This window comes from Anolis carolinensis, chromosome 1, assembly GCF_035594765.1.
Source record: "Anolis carolinensis isolate JA03-04 chromosome 1, rAnoCar3.1.pri, whole genome shotgun sequence".
In the NCBI taxonomy this organism is placed as follows: domain Eukaryota; kingdom Metazoa; phylum Chordata; class Lepidosauria; order Squamata; family Dactyloidae; genus Anolis; species Anolis carolinensis.
This window is the reverse complement of record NC_085841.1, coordinates 277,148,569-277,162,717: the sequence shown is the minus strand read 5'-3', so window position 1 is coordinate 277,162,717 and position 14,149 is coordinate 277,148,569. Positions and strand designations below refer to the sequence as shown.

The following is a 14,149-nucleotide window of genomic DNA, read 5'->3' as shown; positions in this document are numbered from 1 at the left end:
TTTATATACATAATATTTTCTATTTCCCTTATGACCAATTCCCAAAAACCTTTTACATGTTTACAATCCCACCACATATGCATGTAGGTTCCAATTTCCTGGCACCCTCGCCAGCATTTTTCATTATTATTCTTATTCATAATATATAACCTTCTTGGTGTTAAATACCACTTCCAATTTAGTTTATAATAATTTTCTTTTATTCCAATTGACATGTTTTTTAATTGTCTTGTTTTCCATATCTCCTCCCATTCTTTTTCCATTATCTTTATTCCTAATTCCTCCTCCCATGATTCTCTTAATGTTAATCTTTTCTTTTTTTTCTATGTCTTTAATTAATATTTTATATATTTTACTTGTTGTTCCTTTTAATGGCTCACTATTTTCTCTTTTTAATGCTTTTATTATTAATTCCTCAAATTGCGTTATTTGTTTTCCAGTTTTATTTCGGGCCCACCAGTCTTCATTCCATTTTTCTAATTGAATCCAATGAATCCAAGAAATATTTATTCCTCTCAATTCTTCTCTCATTTTTACCTTTTCCATATTTTGTTCTATCCAATTTCCTACCCTTTTTAGTTCCCTTTTTTCTAGATTGGCAACATTTTTATCAAGAACGTGTAACTTATTTCAAGTGGGAATAATCTTGAAACTATATGACCTTAGTTTTCCCAATGTAATAAACTACATGTTGGTGAATGCTACATGACTTGGTCCTACAAGTGAAAGTTGAAAACTAAATTCCAACTGAATTCCATCCATGATTGATTAAGATGGTGTTCCTGACTGATATGCTTGTTTGTTCACAGTACATCAGGATGCTAAATGTGTATAAATGTTGTGTTTTACAAAACAGACATTGACGCAATCTTCCTGTTGTTTATTTGTTCTATCACTTTTGACTCTTTGTGACCTCATGGACCAGCCCACGCCAGAGCTTCCTGTCAGTCGTGGTCACTCCCAGCTCCTTCAAGGTCAAGCCAGTCACTTCAAGGATACCATCCATCCATCATGCCCTTGGTCAACCCCTCTTCTTTTTTCCTTCAATTTTCCCTGATATCATTCTCTTCTCTAAGCTTTCCTGTCTTCTCATGATGTGGACAAAGTATTTCATCTTTGCCTCTAATATTCTTCCCTTTAGTGAGCAGCCGGAGGGAAGACAACACAAAAACAACACATTATTACCAGGCTATGATCATCAATGTTGCTATTGTTAACTGCCATTAACTTGACTTTGACTTCTGGTGACACCATGAATGAGAGACCTCCAGATCACCCTCTTGCAGCTTCTTTGATTGAGTCTATCCATTGAGAATGCGGTCTTCCTCTTTTCCTACTGCCTACCTTGCCAAACAACACTGTCTTTTCTAGTGAGCCATGTCTTCTCATGATATGGCCAAACTACAACATTCTCGGTTTATCTTGGCTTCTAAGGGGAGTTCAGGCTTATTTTGCTCTAAGATTGATTTATTGGGTTTTTTTTAGTATTCCAAGGCATTGAGAGAACTCTTCTCTGGAATCATATTGATTGGTTTCATATTAGTTGGTTTTTTTCTGATCATTTTGTTACCTTGTTTAATTTATATGCACATGGAAAGCAGGAATGGAATAATAGAATCATAGAGTTGGAAGAGACCTCACGGGCCATCCAGTCCAACCTCCCGTCAAGAAGCAGGAAAATCACATTCAAAGCACTCCCGACAGATGACCATCCAGACTCTGCTTAAAAACCTCCAAAGAAGGTGCCTCTACCACAAGAGTTCCACTGCTGAACAGCTCTCACAAGTAGGAAGTTCTTCCTTATGTTTATGTGGAATCTCCTTTCCTGTAATTTGAAGTCGTTGTTCCACATCCTAGTCTCCAGGGCAGCAAAAAACAAGCTTGCTCCCTTCTCCCTATGACTTCCCCTCACATATTTATACATGCTATCATGTCTCCTCTCAGCCTTCTCTTCTGCAGGCTAAACATGCCCAGTTCTTTAAACCGCTCCTCATAAGGCTTGTTCTCCAGGCCTTTGATAATTTTAGTTGCCCTCCTCTGGACACATTCCAGCTTGTCAACATCTCCCTTCAATTGCAGTACTCAGAATTGGACACTGTATGTGGTCTGACTAAGGCAGAATAGAGGGGTAGCATGACTTCCCTGGATCTAGACTCTATACTCCTATTGATGCAGGCCAAAATCCCATTGGCTTTTTTAGCTGGCACAACACATTGTTGGCTCATGTTTAACTTGTTGTCCACGAGGACTCCAAGATATTTTTTCACACGTACTGTTGTTGAGCCAGGAGTCGCCCATTCTGTATCTTTGCATTTCATTTTTTCTGCCTAAGTGGAGTATTTAAAAGCTGGGAGGGGTATACACAACATCATAAGCTGTATTCAATAAAATTTTATTTGTTATTTACTACTTCTTCACCTATCATCTTGTCACTGTTACCAAAGTTATAATAAAGCAGAATGCCAAATCTCAGAAGAACAGTCATGTTTATTGTATGTGTATGATCCAGTATCAATTTAATAGAAATTCTTGGTACAGTATATCCTTGGAGTGAGGTAGGAGTGTGCTTGTATTGTCCCATGTACTGAACAACTAAGGAAATTATTCAAGATGTGATCATCATAATGTAAAGGTTTTCCCTGACATTAAGTCCAGTCATGTCTGACTCTGGGGATTGGTGCTCATCTCCATATCTAAGCCGAAGAGACAGCGTTGTCCATAGACACCTCCAAGGTCATGTGGCCGGCATGACTGCATGGAGCGCTGTTACATCATATGTGAAAATTAATAACAGCGTATTGTTTCCCAGTAAAGAATAACTGAGGAAGTGGTTTAAAACTATTGTATCCACAGAGAATTATAACTATTTATGCTGAAATAAAACTAGTCTTTCTCTTTTCTCAGTATCTTGTAAAAATGGTGACCATAAGGACAAATTATAGACTAAAGTGGGGAAATCACCAAAGTTTCAGTAATGTTTCCTTTTAGTATGAATCCTTGCTAAATTCCTAGGAAAGAATACTGGTGGATTCTACAGGTAATTGTTTTCTTTGTTTGGTGATTATAGCATAATACATATATTCATGCCCCAGTAAAATACAGCCTGTCAGTATAGAGCACTGAAAATTTTACATATCAAGACTATCAGCTACTTGACACGATGCATCAAAAAGGCCCCTGCTGAAGATCCCCAGCATGTGCTGAAATAGAGCTGGCAGCAAACAAGAAGAATACTCCACATGGATAAGTGTTCTCAGTCTTCAGAAAAGAGAGGAGGCAGTCTGCATGTGTTACAAGAGTCTTGGCTAAGCAGATTTTTTTTGTTTAAAAAAAAACCCCAGCAAATGCAGAAAGATTATTAAAGCCATTTCACAACAAAGAGCTGGAAAAAGTAGCAGTACAGAGAGCGAGAGATTTCCTGAGGGAGCAGCATAATTAAAATACAAATATTCAGTAGTTAAAATTGAACACGGAGGGTCACTTGTTAAACAGCATAGAGGCTTCCTTCAATTACCATTGCCTGCAATGAGGAGTCATTCACATGAATGTATTATGCTTCCCCTCCTTCTCAGTGAACAGTGATCAAAGGGCAGAGATTCCAAATTGTGAAGCGTTTTTTTTTTCCAACAGCAGCATCTGGATCTTTGGCAGACTTCGCTGCCAGTTGTGTGCTGCAGGCTTGGAATCGCTTTCAAGCCTGACACATGGCTAGGATTTTGATGGCCAGGCCAAGCTACTCCACTTTCCAGCTGCCCTCTGACTCATACAGAAGAACTAACACACTTGCACCAAATGGGATTTGCACCACTTCCATGAAGGTCATTGGGGAGAAGTATTCTTTCGGGAGTGGGGAGGGTGAGCAGAAAAATTGAGAGGAATCGTTTTCTTTCCCTAGAAATATGTTTTAAAGATGTTTAAGGAAAAGGGGCTCCACCTGACTCATCCACATTACCAAGCTCCTCTCTCAGCTACTGCTTGCTTGCCAAGTTGCATTCTGTTATGCAATAAAGTTCACATTGAAAGAGGGGAAACATCACAATAGCTTTTTTGTGAATGAAGGAGACAAAGATTCTACATGCCTCTAAAGACTGCAGCAAACACAAGAGGGATGTGGGAGGAGACCATGTGGCAGGGCTCTTTCTGAGCGCTAACTACACTGCATTCATTATTTGTTAACAGCGCCTAACAAAGAAACAGCATTATATTTTTCAGTTACAGCTATTTTACATAATAAGAATGGGAATAAACTTAACAACTCAACTCATGTTACTTTACCACTAATTATGCCATATATTTACATCCATAAAATAGGAGAGATTTTTGGACATGATTTAATGCCCTTTTATTGTGTGGATTCCTTTATTTCCATTTCGCATTTGAATTTCAAAAATGCTTTGGACTTCAAAGCATCTCTTTTAAAAGACTGCACTAATTACACTATGCATTATTGTCTAGAGTTGCTTGTTTGGTATTCATTAAAATACATTTATTAATATCACCCACACATCTTCAGGGAGATTTTCCCCCCATTGTACATGGGTGCTCAGAGAAACAGAGAGGGTTGCATTGTGTAAAGCAACACTGCATTTATAATTCTAACTGAAATTTTAAGCATATTTGTTCAGAAGGAAGGGCTACTATTTTGAATGGGAATTATTCTTTTGTAAATATGTGTATGATTTTAGTTTCTTATTAACATGTCCAAATACTAACACCAGTCCAGTGGTGTTATAAAATATTTCTTTGTATTTAGTAGGTTCTTCTATATTGTGTCATGGTTGAGAGATGAAAAGGGGTCTGAAATTGCAGACAATTTCAACTCAGAACAAGATGAGGAGCATAAAACTCTACTCACATCCATTAAAAATACATTGTAGATGAAGACAACTATACAGATCTATTTACACATTCCAAAAAATGTACTTCTAGTTATACAGCAGGGCAACGATGACCCATGCTTTATCTTATAATTTCAATTGATATACAGTACTCCCTCACTACTTCGTGGTTCACTTTTTGCTCCCTCGCTGTTTTGCGGGTTTTCAATTACAGTAGAGTCTCACTTATCCAAGCCTCGCTTATCCAAGCCTCTGGATAATCCAAGCCATTTTTGTAGTCCAATATATCGTGATATTTTGGTGCTAAATTCATAAATACAGCAATTACAACATAACATTACTGTGTGTTGAACTACTTTTTCTGTCAAATTTGTTGTATAACATGAAGTTTTGGTGCTTAATTTGTAAAATCATAACCTAATTTGATGTTTAATAGGCTTTTCCTTGATCAGTCCTTATAATCCAAGATATTCGCTTATCCAAGCTTCTGCCGGCCCGTTTAGCTTGGATAAGTGAGACTCTACTGTAATATTAATGTACACATTTATCGCGGTATTTTTGCTGTTTCACGGGTTTTGCGGTGTGCCAAGGGGTTTGGAAGAGGGGGGGGGGGGGTGGAGGAGAAGAGAAATAAAGGGGGGGGGGTAGGGAAGGGTTGGAAATAAAAAGGGTTATTTAGCTTCCATTCTTCTTCTCTGCTGGTGTACTGTATATCTGCTAAAATAAAGTACAGATTGCATTGTAGTAAGCGGTCTGCGGTTTGCTCTCCTCCACACATAGAATAAATATAGTGCCCCTACTTCATGGATTTTCACTTATTGCGGGTGGTCCTGGAACGTAACCCCCGCGATAAGTGAGGGAACACTGTAATATCTAAAAATACCAAACACACACACATGCCCACTCGTGTTCAAGCCATGTTGTGATAAGTGGAATACAGAGCAAGAAATTGTATATACAGGTTGAGTACCCCATGTCCAGAATTCTAAAATCTAATATGGTCCACATAGGTGAATTAGATAGTGATAGCTTTTGAGCACAACATTAAAATATTGTGTATAAAATTATTTTTAAGCAGTGTGCATGTGCTGCATATAAACATACATGAATTTCATGTTTAGACTTAAGTTCCATCTCCAAGATATCTCAAGTTATCAGAAAATCTGAAAATAATTGAAAATCCAAAAGGCATCTGGTCCCAAATATCTGGTCACAACCTGTATCAGCATACATATTTTATTCTCCAGATGTTACTCATTGCTTGAAAACTGGCATGGTCTCTGCCAGTTCAGAACTCAGAAAACTTTACCGCCTTTTAACACCTAAAAAGGTTTTCTTCAGCCAACACTAAGTGCCAAAACGTTTCCTCTTTTTTAACTATCCTCTTTGCTTAGTCCCTCCACCTATTCCCTCAAATCTTACCCACAAATAAGTGTGGCAAACCCATTCTGTATGGGAATACTTCCTCATTTCCACTCATTCATCTTCCTAAAAGAGTTTTTGATTTTTTTATATATTAAGTAAACATGATACTGGATATGTTATGCTATTAAAATATACAGTTAGGGCAACAAAACCTTTAGCACTCACATTTGTGTTTCAGTTTGGGTTAGTTATCCTTACTTGATTTGATGAAAACAATAAATTCCCAGAAGAATTCATGGCATTTTAACACCATATGGCTGGGATGGGAATTGTGTAGGCCTCCAGATCTCACAGCATCCCTCTCCACTGCCTTTGCTGACTTGAGCTATGGGAGATCAAGTCCCGCAATATCCCACCCTTGCAATAGGGAGGTCTTCTACAGATGTCCTAATGTAGTCACCTGCTACTCATCTGTACCACTAGGTGGCAGATGACAGTTTATAAATCAGTTCAACAATGAATTTGTAAAGTGAACAAAAATGCTGACAAGCAGCAGCATTTATGGTAGCATGGTCTTGTTAAACAAGATCTGCATTAATTTTTACATGGCTGAAATGCATAAATGATGCAATCATAAAATATTATGATAAAGCTGCCTATGAATTAGCCATGTGTTGGAGCGGGTTTGGTGAGATTACACACTTTCATGTTTCATTTGGAAATATGATTCTTCTAAAAGAAAAAGAAAAACAAATATGCTGGTAAAATTACTATTTTGAAATTACAGTAGAATCTCGCTTATCCAACATTCGCTTATCCAACATTCTGAATTATCCAACACAGTCTGCCTTTTAGTAGTCAGTGTTTTTGTAATCAATTGAGATGTTTTGGTGCTAAATTCGTTAATACAGTAATTACTACATAACGTTACTATGTATTGAACTGCTTTTTCTGTTGATTTGTTGTAAAACATGATGTTTTGGTGCTTAATTTGTAAAATCACTAGCTGTGCCTGGCCATGCGTTGCTGTGGCTTAGTCTGGTGGTGTTGGTCAGTCTACATTAGGTTGTATTTATGCTGTGACCTCCACCCTTCTTTATACTCACATTAGTAGTAGTATTTGAAGTCTGTTACCTTCTTCAATTTTTGTGTTGATTGATCATTGCTTGAGATCCCCGTTGTCTTTGGTTTGTTGTTAATCGTGATGTCCGATTCTGCTGAGTGTGGTTTATATTTTTATTGTGGTACAATAGTCTTTTTTTTTTTGCCTGTGTAGGTGTTTATTATTAGTGGGTGAGTGGATGGATAGATGAGTGGATGGATAGATAGAGTGGGTGCTCTCCTTGTTTCCTTTATTCCTATGCTGTTCCCTTTCTCTGCTCCGATCCTGAGCTCACTGATAAGAACACACTGGCCAGAAAGGAGGGTAAATATAACCAGATCAATGGTCTTTCTCTCCCTTTTGCTCTTGGCCTTCCGGGCAGAGAGAGAGGCCTCTTGTCCTTGGCGTTCCTTCGCTTCCCTTTCCTTCGTTCTATCCATCCCAGTCTTTCCTGCCTGCGGAGCCATGGAACTGGGTCAGTGGGTTGGATGGCGGGGAAAGGGAGAAGGAAAGGGCCCTAATTGAAATGCATGGACTCCATGCCATGGGGTGCTGGGATTTGTAGTTTGCATCCAGTCCAACCCCTTTCTTTCTTTTTGTCATGGAGGAAGACCCCACCCAAACCCCTCAGACAGATGGCCATCCAGTTTAGTTGTGTTGTTATAGTCACAATGCATTGTTGTGAGTTTTATGGGTCCAGATTGTGGTTTTGTGGTGTGGTTGTGTTGTTACAACTGGGAGGCAAGGCTTTTGCGTTGTGTTGTCAAGTTTTTATTTGTAGGGTGTTTAGTTGTGTGCCAAGTTTCGTATTTCTGGGGCATTAAGTTGTGTTGTTATAATCACGATGCGATGTTGTGAGTTTTTTGGGTCCGGATTTTGGTTTTGTGGTGTGGTTGTGTTGTTACAACCGAGAGGAAAGGCTTTTGCATTGTGTTGTCAAGTTTTGTATTTCTGGGGCGTTTAGTTGTGTTGTTATAGTCACGATGCATTGTTGTGAGTTTTGTGGGTCCGGATTGTGGTTTTGTGGTGTAGTTGTGTTGTTACAACCGGGAGAAAAGGCTTTTGTGTTGTGTTGTCAAGTTTTGTATTTCTGGGGCGTTTAGTTGTGTGCCAAGTTTTGTATTTCTGGGGCGTTTAGTTGTGTTGTTATAGTCACGATGCGTTGTTGTGAGTTTTATGGGTCCGGATTGTGGTTTTGTGGTGTGGTTGTGTTGTTACAACCTGGAGGGAAGACTTTTGCATTGTGTTGCCAAGTTTCGTATTTCTGGGGCGTTTAGTTGTGTTGTTATAGTCACAATGCGTTGTTGTGAGTTTTGTGGGTCCTGTGTGGTTTTGTGGTGTGGTTGTGTTGTTACAACTGGGAGGCAAGGCTTTTGCATTGTGTTGCCAAGTTTTGTATTTCCGGGGCGTTTAGTTGTGTTGTTATCGCATGATGCGTTGTTGTGAGTTTTGTGGGTCCGGATTGTGGTTTTGTGGTGTGGTTGTGTTGTTGTAACCTGGAGGCAAGCCTTTTGCATTGTGTTGCCAAATTTCGTATTTCTGGGATGTTTAGTTTTGTTGTTATAGTCACTGCGCAAACAACTTTATCATTTTATATATATAGATACTAGTTGTGCCCAGCCACGCGTTGCTGTGGCTTAGTCTGATGGTGTTGGTCAGTCTACATTAAGTTGTATTTATGCTGTGACCTCCACCTTCTTTATACTCACATTAGTAGTAGTATTTGAAGTCTGTTACCTTCTTCAATTTTTGTGTTGATTGATAATTGCTTGAGATCCCTGTTGTCTTTGGTTTGTTGTTAGTTGTAATGTCTGATTCTGCTGAGTTCGGTTTATATTTTTATTGTGGTACAATAGTCTTTTTTTGTTTTGCCTGTGTAGGTGTTTATTATTATTGTTGTTGTAGTGGTCATGAAGGTTGGATAAGTTACATGCTACTGTATTGTTTTTTGGAGGCCCAGTGTAGTATTGTATTTCTGGGGCGTTTAGTTGTGTGCCAAGTTTTGTATTTCTGGGGCGTTTAGTTGTGTTGTTATAGTCACAATGCGTTGTTGTGAGTTTTGTGGGTCCAGTGTGGTTTTGTGGTGTGGTTGTGTTGTTACAACTGGGAGGCAAGGCTTTTGCATTGTGTTGCCAAGTTTCGTATTTCTGGGACGTTTAGTTGTGTTGTTATAGTCATGATGCGTTGTTATGAGTTTTGTGGGTCCGGATTGTGGTTTTGTGTTGTGGTTGTGTTCTTACAACTGGGAGGCAAGGCTTTTGCGTTGTGTTGTCAAATTTTGTATTTCTGGGGCGTTTAGTTGTGTTATAGTCATGATGCGTTGTTGTGAGTTTTCTGGGTCCGGATTGTGGTTTTGTGGTGTGGTTGTGTTGTTACAACCGGGTGGCAAGGCTTTTGCGTTGTGTTGTCAAGTTTTATATTTCTGGGGCGTTTAGTTGTGTGCCAAGTTTCGTATTTCTGGGGCGTTTAGTTGTGTTGTTATAGTCACGATGCGTTGTTGTGAGTTTTGTGGGTCCGGATTGTGGTTTTGTGGTGTGGTTGTGTTGTTACAACCGGGAGGCAAGTCTTGTTTTGTATTTCTGGGATGTTTAGTTTTGTTGTTATAGTCACTGCGCAAACAATTTTATCATTTTATATATATAGACTAGCTGTGCCCGGCCACGCGTTGCTGTGGCTTAGTCTGGTGGTGTTGGTCAGTTTACATTAGGTTGTATTTATGCTGTGACCTCCACCTTCTTTATACTCACATTAGTAGTAGTATTTGAAGTCTGTTACCTTCTTCAATTTTTGTGTTGATTGATAATTGCTTGAGATCCCTGTTGTCTTTGGTTTGTTGTTAGTTGTAATGTCTGATTCTGCTGAGTGCGGTTTATATTTTTATTGTGGTACAATAGTCCTTTTTTTTGTTTTGCCTGTGTAGGTGTTTATTATTGTTGTTGTTGTTGTGGTCATGAAGGTTGGATAAGTTAGATGCGACTGTATTGTTTTTTGGAGGCCCAGTGTAGCACTGACTGGCCTCTCAGCCTCAGTGCCTGGCTGTTTCTTGCCTGTGATGGTGTTGATTCTTATTGTTGTTGTTGTCATTGTTATTATTGTAATTGTTTTTTTGGAGACCAAGTGTGAATGTAGGGATTGGGGAGGTGGATGAGTTGTGTTGTCAAATTTTGTATTTGTTATAGTCACAATGCGTTGTTGTGAGTTGTGAGGTTTTGTGGTGTAGTTGTGTTGTTACAACCGGGAGAAAAGGCTTTTGTGTTGTGTTGTCAAGTTTTGTATTTCTGGGGCGTTTAGTTGTGTGCCAAGTTTTGTATTTCTGGGGCGTTTAGTTGTGTTGTTATAGTCACGATGCGTTGTTGTGAGTTTTATGGGTCCGGATTGTGGTTTTGTGGTGTGGTTGTGTTGTTACAACCTGGAGGGAAGACTTTTGCATTGTGTTGCCAAGTTTCGTATTTCTGGGGCGTTTAGTTGTGTTGTTATAGTCACAATGCGTTGTTGTGAGTTTTGTGGGTCCTGTGTGGTTTTGTGGTGTGGTTGTGTTGTTACAACTGGGAGGCAAGGCTTTTGCATTGTGTTGCCAAGTTTTGTATTTCCGGGGCGTTTAGTTGTGTTGTTATCGCATGATGCGTTGTTGTGAGTTTTGTGGGTCCGGATTGTGGTTTTGTGGTGTGGTTGTGTTGTTGTAACCTGGAGGCAAGCCTTTTGCATTGTGTTGCCAAATTTCGTATTTCTGGGATGTTTAGTTTTGTTGTTATAGTCACTGCGCAAACAACTTTATCATTTTATATATATAGATACTAGTTGTGCCCAGCCACGCGTTGCTGTGGCTTAGTCTGATGGTGTTGGTCAGTCTACATTAAGTTGTATTTATGCTGTGACCTCCACCTTCTTTATACTCACATTAGTAGTAGTATTTGAAGTCTGTTACCTTCTTCAATTTTTGTGTTGATTGATAATTGCTTGAGATCCCTGTTGTCTTTGGTTTGTTGTTAGTTGTAATGTCTGATTCTGCTGAGTTCGGTTTATATTTTTATTGTGGTACAATAGTCTTTTTTTGTTTTGCCTGTGTAGGTGTTTATTATTATTGTTGTTGTAGTGGTCATGAAGGTTGGATAAGTTACATGCTACTGTATTGTTTTTTGGAGGCCCAGTGTAGTATTGTATTTCTGGGGCGTTTAGTTGTGTGCCAAGTTTTGTATTTCTGGGGCGTTTAGTTGTGTTGTTATAGTCACAATGCACTGTTGTGAGTTTTGTGGGTCCGGATTGTGGTTTTGTGGTGTGGTTGTGTTGTTACAATCGGGAGGGAATGCTTTTGTGTTGTGTTGCCAAGTTTCGTATTTCTGGGGCGTTTAGTTGTGTTGTTATAGTCATGATGCGTTGTTGTGAGTTTTGTGGGTCCAGTGTGGTTTTGTGGTGTGGTTGTGTTGTTACAACTGGGAGGCAAGGCTTTTGCATTGTTTTGCCAAGTTTTGTATTTCTGGGACGTTTAGTTGTGTTGTTATAGTCATGATGCGTTGTTATGAGTTTTGTGGGTCCGGATTGTGGTTTTGTGTTGTGGTTGTGTTCTTACAACTGGGAGGCAAGGCTTTTGCGTTGTGTTGTCAAATTTTGTATTTCTGGGGCGTTTAGTTGTGTTATAGTCATGATGCGTTGTTGTGAGTTTTCTGGGTCCGGATTGTGGTTTTGTGGTGTGGTTGTGTTGTTACAACCGGGTGGCAAGGCTTTTGCGTTGTGTTGTCAAGTTTTATATTTCTGGGGCGTTTAGTTGTGTGCCAAGTTTCGTATTTCTGGGGCGTTTAGTTGTGTTGTTATAGTCACGATGCGTTGTTGTGAGTTTTGTGGGTCCGGATTGTGGTTTTGTGGTGTGGTTGTGTTGTTACAACCGGGAGGCAAGTCTTGTTTTGTATTTCTGGGATGTTTAGTTTTGTTGTTATAGTCACTGCGCAAACAATTTTATCATTTTATATATATAGACTAGCTGTGCCCGGCCACGCGTTGCTGTGGCTTAGTCTGGTGGTGTTGGTCAGTTTACATTAGGTTGTATTTATGCTGTGACCTCCACCTTCTTTATACTCACATTAGTAGTAGTATTTGAAGTCTGTTACCTTCTTCAATTTTTGTGTTGATTGATAATTGCTTGGGATCCCTGTTGTCTTTGGTTTGTTGTTAGTTGTAATGTCTGATTCTGCTGAGTGCGGTTTATATTTTTATTGTGGTACAATAGTCCTTTTTTTTGTTTTGCCTGTGTAGGTGTTTATTATTGTTGTTGTTGTTGTGGTCATGAAGGTTGGATAAGTTAGATGCGACTGTATTGTTTTTTGGAGGCCCAGTGTAGCACTGACTGGCCTCTCAGCCTCAGTGCCTGGCTGTTTCTTGCCTGTGATGGTGTTGATTCTTATTGTTGTTGTTGTCATTGTTATTATTGTAATTGTTTTTTTGGAGACCAAGTGTGAATGTAGGGATTGGGGAGGTGGATGAGTTGTGTTGTCAAATTTTGTATTTGTTATAGTCACAATGCGTTGTTGTGAGTTGTGAGGTTTTGTGGTGTAGTTGTGTTGTTACAACCGGGAGAAAAGGCTTTTGTGTTGTGTTGTCAAGTTTTGTATTTCTGGGGCGTTTAGTTGTGTGCCAAGTTTTGTATTTCTGGGGCGTTTAGTTGTGTTGTTATAGTCATGATGCGTTGTTGTGAGTTTTATGGGTCCGGATTGTGGTTTTGTGGTGTGGTTGTGTTGTTACAACCTGGAGGGAAGGCTTTTGCGTTGTGTTGCCAAGTTTCGTATTTCTGGGGCGTTTAGTTGTGTTGTTATAGTCACAATGCGTTGTTGTGAGTTTTGTGGGTCCTGTGTGGTTTTGTGGTGTGGTTGTGTTGTTACAACTGGGAGGCAAGGCTTTTGCATTGTGTTGCCAAGTTTTGTATTTCCGGGGCGTTTAGTTGTGTTGTTATCGCATGATGCGTTGTTGTGAGTTTTGTGGGTCCGGATTGTGGTTTTGTGGTGTGGTTGTGTTGTTGTAACCTGGAGGCAAGCCTTTTGCATTGTGTTGCCAAATTTCGTATTTCTGGGATGTTTAGTTTTGTTGTTATAGTCACTGCGCAAACAACTTTATCATTTTATATATATAGACTAGCTGTGCCCGGCCACGCGTTGCTGTGGCTTAGTCTGGTGGTGTTGGTCAGTCTACATTAGGTTGTATTTATGCTGTGACCTCCACCTTCTTTATACTGACATTAGTAGTAGTATTTGAAGTCTGTTACCTTCTTCAATTTTTGTGTTGATTGATAATTGCTTGAGATCCCTGTTGTCTTTGGTTTGTTGTTAGTTGTAATGTCTGATTCTGCTGAGTGCGGTTTATATTTTTATTGTGGTACAATAGTCTTTTTTTTGTTTTGCCTGTGTAGGTGTTTATTATTATTGTTGTTGTAGTGGTCATGAAGGTTGGATAAGTTAGATGCTACTGTATTGTTTTTTGGAGGCCCAGTGTAGCACTGACTGGCCTCTCAGCCTCAGTGCCTGGCTGTTTCTTGCCTGTGATGGTGTTGATTCTTGTTGTTGTTGTTGTCATTGTTATTATTGTAATTGTTTTTTTGGAGGCCAAGTGTGAATGTAGGGATTGGGGAGGTGGATGAGTTGTGTTGTCAAATTTTGTATTTGTTATAGTCACAATGCGTTGTCAGTTTTGTGGGTCCGGATTGTGGTTTTGTGGTGTGGTTGTATTGTTACAACTGAGAGGCAAGGCTTTTGCATTGTTTTGCCAAGTTTTGTATTTCTGGGGCGTTTAGTTGTGTTGTTATAGTCATGATGCGTTGTTGTGAGTTTTGTGGGTCCGGATTGTGGTTTTGTGTTGTGGT

General features: G+C 39.4%; 1 protein-coding gene and 1 long non-coding RNA gene across 8 annotated transcripts in view; one reads left to right on the top strand and one right to left on the bottom strand.

Annotated features, from left to right (window-relative positions):
- The window catches only part of tead1 (TEA domain transcription factor 1), a 245,724-nt gene that overhangs the window by 15,221 nt on the left and 216,354 nt on the right, over positions 1–14,149 (bottom strand). The window lies entirely within an intron of this gene.
- Positions 7,211–13,401, top strand: LOC134295395 (uncharacterized). The gene is made up of 2 exons (XR_010001951.1): positions 7,211–12,339; positions 12,473–13,401. It is a non-coding gene; the product is annotated as an uncharacterized LOC134295395 (long non-coding RNA).